Raw genomic sequence first — 9,287 nt, forward strand, 5'->3', positions numbered from 1 at the left:
TTCCGGCACTCAGGAAGCAGAGGCAGGCACATCTCTGTGAGTTTAAGGCCAGTCTGGTTTACAGAGCAAGTTCCAGGACAGCCAAGGGCTAAGGCTACACAGAGAAACCATGTCTAAAACCAAAACCAAAACCAAAAAAGGCATGAATTACCTCCATTTTGCTCAAATATTTTATCTTAGCTCCAAATTACTTCAACCCTTAGAGATTTAGAAAACAAAATTTAACTTTAGTAACCCTTTGAATTTAGTTAAAACATTTTGAGTCTCATAACTGTGTTTTAATACCAAATAACAAAAACACCCTTTTTATTTGAGGAGAAAACTCAAATGGGCATGGGCCATGTGGCAATCTACAGTCTAACATTCTAGCATGGAATTAGACATGTGGTTTAATAAAACTCATTTCTCATTTCATGCCAGTAAGAGAAGTGTGCCTTTGGTAAATTATCATTTGAAAATATTATTATTTTTTATTTTTTCATGCCTAATTAAATTAAAAGTTTTATAGGTAGAGCAGTTGGTACCTTTGAAAGGCCAATACCCCTTTGTCTTGCTATGGACAATCTGGACAGTCTGTGATTGTTCTTGATAATACATTTTAATATTTTTCTCAGAAGCATTTTTTATTTTATAGTTTGTTTCTGAGATTGGAGAACTATTAATCCATGTTATCCATTGATGCAACAAATCATGTCCCCATAAATGCATTGCTATGTTAGCCACATATAGCTTTAATTTTTCTATTTGTTCTCCTGTCCCTATACACTCTACTCATCTTGCACTTTTTTTTTTAACCCAAGATAAAGGTCCAATCCCTAGAAGCTGGATATTTACCTCCCAAAGAGGCTAATCTGGATGCCAAGATTATGGTGAAATTATTGTTAGATTTGCTTCTGTGTCTACTAAACCTTCAATTCCAATGCCATTTATTTGTGTTTCCAGCTTAGATCTCTGATTATTTATAGCAGTTTGCCAAAATATTTATTTTGTGGTCTCTCCTTATTTTTATTTATTTATTTATTTATTTTTGGTTTTACCTGTTAAAGCTGTTTAATCTGTGATTATACCCAGAGCGGTGCTGTTTTTTAATAAAAAGCATGAAATCTTTTGAGTGCTCTGTGGATGAGTTTCTCCTACACTGATAGGAAATAATTGAATTAAATTTGATGTTGGGCTGGGCATGGTGGCACACCCCTTTAATTCCAGCACTCCGGAGGCAGAGGCAGGTGGATCGCTGTGAGTTCGAGACCAGCCTGGTCTACAAAGTCCAGGGCAGCCAAGGCTACACAGAGAGAACCTGTCTCAAAAAATTCTTTTTTTTAATGTTGGGGCCTGTTGGAGGCACCTTGGAGGTCTTTCTCATCAACAAAGGGTTACCTTACCTATCCCTTGTTGATCTGTGTTCATTAGTCCAATGCCAGCCCTTGATACACCTTCTGCATACTCCAGAAGGCTGGGGCCTTCTTTTTGGAATATCTCTAGGAAAAAACCCATTGTTTCTAGGAATGCCTTGCCTATCATCCTTTTTCAAATGGCCTTGATTACCACAATTAAAACATCTGCCATTTTGATTTTTAGAAATTACTTCTTCTATTAGATTGCCTTATCTCTAACACATTCCTCTATCGGTGCTGATCCTGCCTTAAAAGATCTAGTCATCCTTTTGCCTTCTGAATTAGCATTTTCAAAAGCTAAAGATCCAACCAGTATTTTCCTGACTTCTGAATCTGATATTACTCTAATTACAGCTGAAGTCAATCTTTGCCTTGTATGATTTTAGTAAACCACCCAGACCGCTTTCCTGACTCCTCAACCTTATCTCCAGCGTTTAAAGCTGCCAAATGACATAGTGCTAAGATACGATCATTGAAGTCAAGCTGCCTTTGTATATCAGCATATTGACCTTCACCTAGCAACTGATCCCGGGATAGATCAATACTGCTGGCCCGATTTCATTGTTCTGCGGCCCCAGCTTCCTCTTTTCACCATGTTTGGCATTGTAACTGAGGACTAGCTTCTAATATTGCTGTTGCCAAATTTTTTGAGGATTATCCAAGGGCGATAACCCTGTTCCGAGTTGCCCATGATTTAAAATGTTTCACATAGGATTAGTGCGTACTATAGGAAATGACTGATTCCTTAAATCTCCTCAAATCTAATATGTTTATAGGATTCCACTTTGTTTCATTATAACCTTGGGGCTACCTATTGTCTCCTGGTAGGTTCTGTATAATAACTTGATAAACTAAGGTTGGTTTTCTTGTCCTCTTTCGGATTCATTATACAGTAGTATGGTGGGTGCTTGTCTCAAGAGACATACTCTTAGTGTCTGAGAATTTTCCTTTTTTATTTTTCTTCCCCCTTTAGCATTTCTACTCAGGGAGCTGGTTAATTCCAGCCAGGAAAGAAATCAGAAACATAATTGCACAGCTCTGGGCACAGCGTCTGGACAGCTCAGTCCCAGTCCCTCTTGCCCTGAGGATTGTCCTCCCGTCCTGTCACGGACTGCCAACATCATCCTGTTCAAGTCTTGATTGCGGTTCTGACTTCCGGCCACTCCGCTCTTTGGGGCGATAATGACCGGAAGAAGAAGGCAATTGTGTTTCCTTGGCTCCCTGGACTCAGCCTCTCTGGTCTGACGTTTGAGTACATTGTGTTTATGGGGGGGGGGGGGGACAGAGGATCAAACTCCATCACAGACTGTGTGGTCACATCCTAGGGAAGGGCAGCGACAGCCTCCTTGATGTTACTCTCCTTGAGAGTATCACATGGCTGTGGATGTTTCCGGGTACAAGTTGGTACAACACTTTCCGCCTATTCTCACAGGTCTCCACCGCAGGGTCCTCAGCATCCACTGTTTGCATAACCTCATGAACGTTTTCCTCCAGCCAGCTCATAGTGGCAGTGTAACCTCCCCAAGATACAGCCGCATCAGCTGGCTCGGGGAAGCGGGCTGGCTTATCTCAGCATCTGGCCCAAAGAAGTGGTGGTTCGAGATCTTTGCTTCAAGGCCCCTCACTGCAACACTCCAGCAATGGCAGAAGAACTCCAGGGAACATGGTGAGTATCAAGAGGGAAGTCTACTGCCTGGCAGAGGTGAGCTCCTGCTCAGGCAAGTCCGTTTGCTGACTCAGAAGGAAATGTGCCAACGGAACCGAGAAGGCAACATTTAGGGATCGGGACAGGTTCTGATGAGCCGCCCACTCCTGGAAGAGGCGGATCAGGCACTCATAGTTCTGGGCCCGTAAAGCCAGCTGGTCAATACGCAGCAGTATGCACAGGGGGTCCTCATCTGGCTCAAGGCTCAGGATGAGCTTGCAGTACTCCAGCCGCGGTATATGGGGGCATCTGCTTATAGAGGGCCAGGTAGAAGCTCCTGTTCTCAGGTGTGTGGTAATCCAGCCTGCGAGTCTCACTGGTGAGACTGATGGAGGCGTGGATTGCACAGTCCATGCTGTAAAGTGCTCTCTCCGTACAATCTCCAGCCGTTTCTTGACGCCCCTGGAATCGGCAACCATCGCTGAGCTGCAGATGTGAGGCGACATGAATGGGGCTGGACTGAAGCAGAACCACAATGTTGTTTGGCTCCAAGGACTCCACGGCCACCAGGAGCTTGGGCTGAACCGGTTGGTACTGTTCACTGTGTTCAAAGGCGAGGAAAGAAAGGCCGTTCTTGGATTCCAGCAGCTGCGTTGATAGACCTGGCTTGCTGTATCAGGGCTAAGTGCTCTTAGCCATGCAAACTTGGGATACACATGCCGTCTCTGTTGAGGCCTCTGCTCTCCCAGGACCGCTTGAGCACCAAAATATCTTTTCAGCTCTGTATCTGGATTCAAGTGTCTGTGCCCCGCATACAGTACGTACTTCCTGGATCTCAATGGAGGAGGGTCTTGGGGGGCTGGACCCACTGCTGTCTTCAATCCTCACTAATATGCGATCAATATCTTCTAGTCCATTTTCTGAGGGTTCTCTCTCTCTCTCTTTCTTCTTCTTCCTCCTCCTCCTCCTCCTCCTCCTCCTCTTCTTCTTCTTTCCCAGTTTGCCACTTGCATTCGACTATTCTGGGAACCCTGCCTTGGCCATGTGCCCATCTTGCTTAGTCTCTGGGTTTCCACATTGCACTCTTCATTTGTTCCCTGATGACACAGAGTCCGACCGGGTACAGTCAGACCTCTTCCCATTTACTACAAGGTCATCCTCAAGATTCGTGATGTTTATCAGCTCCAACTGGTTGGTGACACAGACTCCTTCCTTACCTGCGCCCCTGGGGTGCTGGCCACCCAACCCTTGTTTTGGTCCCTCTTCCTCTGTGTCATGTCTTCAAGGAGATCAAACTGTAAGGTGTTGGGCTCTAGGGGTTCCTGGCCATGCTGTTTCCCCGTCGGCCTCCCTAGCCACATAGGAGCACAGGGACAAGGAAGAGCCACAGAGTGGCAACGCCTGCGCACTTGCTGCGCGTTGGCTCTAAGACTTGTATTTTATCAATTCACTTTTTCTTTGAGTGAGTACAGAGAGCCATTAAGGCTATTAAGAATAAAGTATAAAACACCGAAATGATAATAATTATAATTGGTATTGGGACAATTTCAGCTAAGCCATTTAGCTTTTCATTTTCTGCCTCTTTTTTTTTCAAGCCTTCTACAGTAGCACTACACAGGGTTCTAAAGCCTTCTGTTATGATACTTTCCATCCTTAACTCTCTCCTGGAGTACTTCCCAGGAGATATATCAATTCTGATGGCTTTTTAGTTTGTATGCAGCTGGAGTGATCTGTCTGTGGGGTCATGCCACAAGTTGGAGTGCCAAAATGTTGTTATAAAAACAGAAAATCCCAAATTGTTTGATTTTATCAATGAAGACTTGGGAGCCAGATGCTGGAGTGAAAACTTGTCAGCTCTGAGAGGCAGAGAAAGGACCCAGCTGACCTACCTATTTAGCTCACATCCCAGATGAGCTTGCATTTCTATTGAAACTATTTATTTATTTTTATGCATATGAATGCTCTATCTGCATGTACACCTACATGCCAGAAGAGGGCATCAGATCACACTATAGATGGTTGTGAGCCACCATGTGGTTTCTAAGAATTGAACTCAGGACCTCTAGAAGAGCAAACAGTGCTCTTAAGCACTGAGCGATCTCTCTAGCCCCTAACTTGCATCTCTTAATTATACTAAACAGTTTGTAGTAGTAGATTTCAAAAGGACTAGAACTTCACATCACATTTAAAAAAAAAGATTTATTATATATATAATGTTCTGCCTGCATGTGTGCTTTCAGGCCAGAAGAGGTGGTTATGAGCCATGATGTGGTTGCTGGGAATTGAACTCAGAATCTCTGGAAGAACAGCCAGTGCTATTAACCTCTGAGCCATCTCTTCAGCCCTTCATATCATATTTTTATTTTTTTTACTTTTTTTTAATATCACATTTTTAAATGAGTTGCATGGGTACAGTATCTTATACAAGAGTTGAAACATATGCATCATATGGTGGAACAAAAGTAACCTTAAAATTGTATCAATATACAAAGATACAAACCAATGTAAAAATGCTGAGACTAATAGTTGCTCTTTAGTTTAAAAGTAGGTTTAATAATCTGTCCTTTTATCCTATTATTCCTACATCCTCCCTTTTTTTCATCCCTGTCTCCAACCTTTCCCCCCAGCACTATATAGGAGAGAAAGAAGGATAGAGGAAAGAAAAAGAAAGAGATAAAGAGATCCCTGAACCTAATCTCCCTTTATTTTCTCCATGACCAAGACCATTAACAACTGTGGCCAACCCTCCTAAATGACAACAAACCCCCATCGCCCACCAGATGTCAAAAAATTACCTACCCTACCTCCTGAAAATGGAGTGTCATTCTCTTAAAATTTCTTCCTGCCATCTGGGCATGATGACATCTTTTGGGGGCCCTAAGAAAATTGGGGAAATAGTCAAAACCTGGGAGATCTAGCGGTGACATTTGTGGTCTAGTCCCTGTGTGATGGGAAAGTGCCAGGCTTAACTGAAGCTCTGACTGGAACAGTCTGTGATGCTAGATGGTGCAGCTACCTGCATAGAAGTTGTTCTGGGTGCAGAATTTTTGAGGAAACAACTATTGAGGCAATCTGCGAGGCTGGATCATCTGGCTCATGTCTTGCCTTCTTTGCTGTCTGGTCCTCTTGCTTTGTTTTGTTGTTCCTTCTTCTTCTTCTTCTTCTTCTTCTTCTTCTTCTTCTTCTTCTTCTTCTTCTTCTTCTTCTTGTTCATGTCTGCAGTCTAGATCTTCAGGAAGCATCCCCCAGTCAAGTCTAATCTTTATTAATTTTGAAGGAATGCAAAGCTTTTCCTCTCCCGTTGAAACAAAGACAAAGCCTCTTCTCCAACACAATACATTCCCTGCCTTCTATTCTGAAGTTCATCTATAAACTGATCTAATTTAGCAGTCCTTTCTAAAATCCAGTGTTTTGGTTTTTTTTTTCCCAAATGTGCTATTTGTCTCATTGACATTTAAATTTTTAAAAATTTAATAGAGCATTATTTACTCTATCACTGGGAGATTCCATAACCTCCCTTCTGTTCTATGAGTATTTTCTTTGAAGTTCTGTTAGGTCTCTCTAAAATTGCTTGTCCTGTAGGATTATAAAATATATATGTAACATGTTCTATACCACAATGTCTAAAAAATTGTTGTATTCTATTGGACACATATGTCAGAGGATCATCAGTTTTAATCTGTAAAAGCATCTTTAATATAGCTATCACCTCTAATAAATGTGTAATTACAGAATCAGCCTTTTCAGAACTCAAGGCAAAAACCCTTTGAAATCTTGAATAGGTATCAATTGCCCACTATGTTAGCCATTGAAGGTGAGGGACAGGCCTCTCTCAGTTTCGTTGGCTCATGTGGCCAGGTGGACCTAGAGGGACTTCAGCATCTTTGCAGCTCTGCCATTGGCTGCTCACAGACCTGGTTTGCCTGCAGCCACCAGTAGTTGGCAGTTCCCCTGGGTGGGGCAGTGCTGTGCTTGAGAGAAACCTAGCCTGATGTGTACTGCAGCTCTACCCAGCTTGCTCTTAATGGGCTAGGCTTCCTGTCTAGCAAGCACGCCATTGCCCGACTCTGTGGTTCGGCTCCCGGGTCCTGAGCGAAAGCTCAGGCCTAATACCTGAATCTAGTGTCTAAGCTGGGATTCTGTGCTGAAATTGGATGCCAAATGTAAAATGCTTTTTTTCTATATGCTCACTCTTGCTCTGAATAATGACATGGAGACCTTTATATTTATTAACAGCTTCAGGTTCTATAGCTGGGCAGATACTCAGGTATTCTAACACTAGCTTGGCCCCTACCTGCCATGTGGCCTGTCACCGGCCATCTTAGTCTTGCTCTGGCACCTGCTTCTTCATCTGTGTTCTGATGGTGACTCCCTGTCTCTTTGGTCCCTATCTGGGACCCCTTCTCTGGGCCTGGAAGTCCCACCTTAAGTCTCCTGCCCAGCTATAGGCCGTTGAGCTTTTTATTTGACAAATCAGAAGGTGATGGAGAATGATGTTTACAAAACATTGAGGCTGGAGATGCTTCATAAAAACCACAGTTGCCAAAGTCCGGCCTGAATCAGAACTGCACTGGTATAGAAACCAGCATTTGAATAATACTGAGACAATTTTTACACAGTGTACAAATCCATTATCCAAACAGTGCCTGTTTTTCTGATGCTATTCTTGCGAGCTAGGGCTGGTGGCATGGCAGTGATGACAGCTATTTGGGGGACTGAGAGAGTAATACCTCAAGTTCTGGGTCAAGCTGGACTGCAGTGTGAGTTCAAGGCCAGCGTCACAAGTTACTGAGACTGTCTGACAGGCACTCAGACAAAAAAACAAAACAATAACCAAGTTTAAAAAAGGACTGGAGGGATGTGGCTCAGTGGCACAGATCTTGCCTAATATGTGAAGCTGAATCATCAGTACTACATTAAAAACAAGACAAAGAAACAAACATGGCCCATTCCCCGTTCTTGGAACACTTCATCTTTTTAAAAATTTATTTTATTTTTGAGATAGGATCTCTCTATTACATAGCTCTGATTGTCCACAAACTTGATATGTAAAGCAGGCTGATCCACATGCTGGGATTACAGTGGTGCTCTACCATGCCCAGCTCTTAAATTTTTTTTTTCAAAATTACATTTGTGTGTATGTGTAAAAACTAGCTGACAGGGAGTAACAGAAGGGAGGGACATTGAATTAAGGGTATTTAAGACAGTGTGGAGAAGAGAAAGAACTTTTTCCTTCTGGGACATGAGCTGAGTAGGAAGGGTTTTTCTTCTGGGATATTGGCTGAGTTGGAAGGTCAGCTGGGTGCTTTCTCTGCCTCTTGACCTAGGGTCAATGTTATTTAATCCTGTTTATGGAAAGTTCTTGGGTTAAAGGTGGTGTGCTAGGGCTGAGCCACACCAAACAAGAAACAGGTTTTTCCAGTTCACAATCTTGGGATTCACAATGGTATCAAATATTCTGCAACAGCTGAGCACTCTGTAGTCACTAATTCTCAGCACTTTGACTAGTTATGAGTCTTTGATTTAATTGTTACTCCCTGCAAACCAAAGTTTCTCTGACCAAGGCTGGGTATGAATGTAATTATGTAAAACCAGTTTAATTAGAAGCTTATTTAGCAAACAACAGTAGTAGGCTTCTTCCTTGGGCCTATGACCTCCCCAGCCATGGACTTTTGAACAGATTCACAGTGTCAGAATTCTCTCTTGCGGAGCAGGCATACAATCTTGTTAGAAAGTAGTTGGTTATCCCCATAACAGACACACCATTATTGTACCAGTAAGCCTGTCTTGCCTGGCAGGTTAGTATTGTAGCTCACAAGGTTCACAACTGGGTAGAACCATTGATAGATTTTCTCCCTCAGTGGCTTATATCTTTTGGCACACCAGCAGCCAGGACAGTGGTGGTGCATACCTTTAATCCCAGCACTCAGGAGACAAAGGCAGGAGGATCTCTGTGAGTTTGAGGTTGGCCTGGTCTATAGAAAAAGTTTCAGGACAGCCAGTACTACACAGAGAAACCCTGTCTTGAAGGGATAAAAGAAAGAAAGAAAGAATGAATGACAGAAGAAGAAAGTAAGAATGAAGAAACTTCCAGCTCAGATCCAGTTTGATTTCTGAGCTTACTTCTTACCATCACGTATCTGAACGATAAATCCAGGTGTAGTTGGTGCATGCCTGTAATCCCAACACTTGCGAGTCTGAGAAGGTAAATTATTACTGTCAGTTCAAGGCCAGCCTGGGGTACATAG

The 9,287-nt window shown here is 42.8% G+C and overlaps 1 pseudogene across 1 annotated transcript; it reads right to left on the minus strand.

Moving 5' to 3' along the window:
• Window positions 1–2,410: 2,410 nt before the first annotated feature.
• LOC311603407 (ribosome quality control complex subunit TCF25-like) lies at window positions 2,411–4,400 on the minus strand (annotated as a pseudogene). The gene has a single exon. The product of its transcript is annotated as a ribosome quality control complex subunit TCF25-like (transcript).
• Window positions 4,401–9,287: the final 4,887 nt, after the last annotated feature.

This window comes from Acomys minous (assembly GCF_964271855.1).
Source record: "Acomys minous genome assembly, chromosome: 8".
In the NCBI taxonomy this organism is placed as follows: Eukaryota; Metazoa; Chordata; class Mammalia; order Rodentia; family Muridae; genus Acomys; species Acomys minous.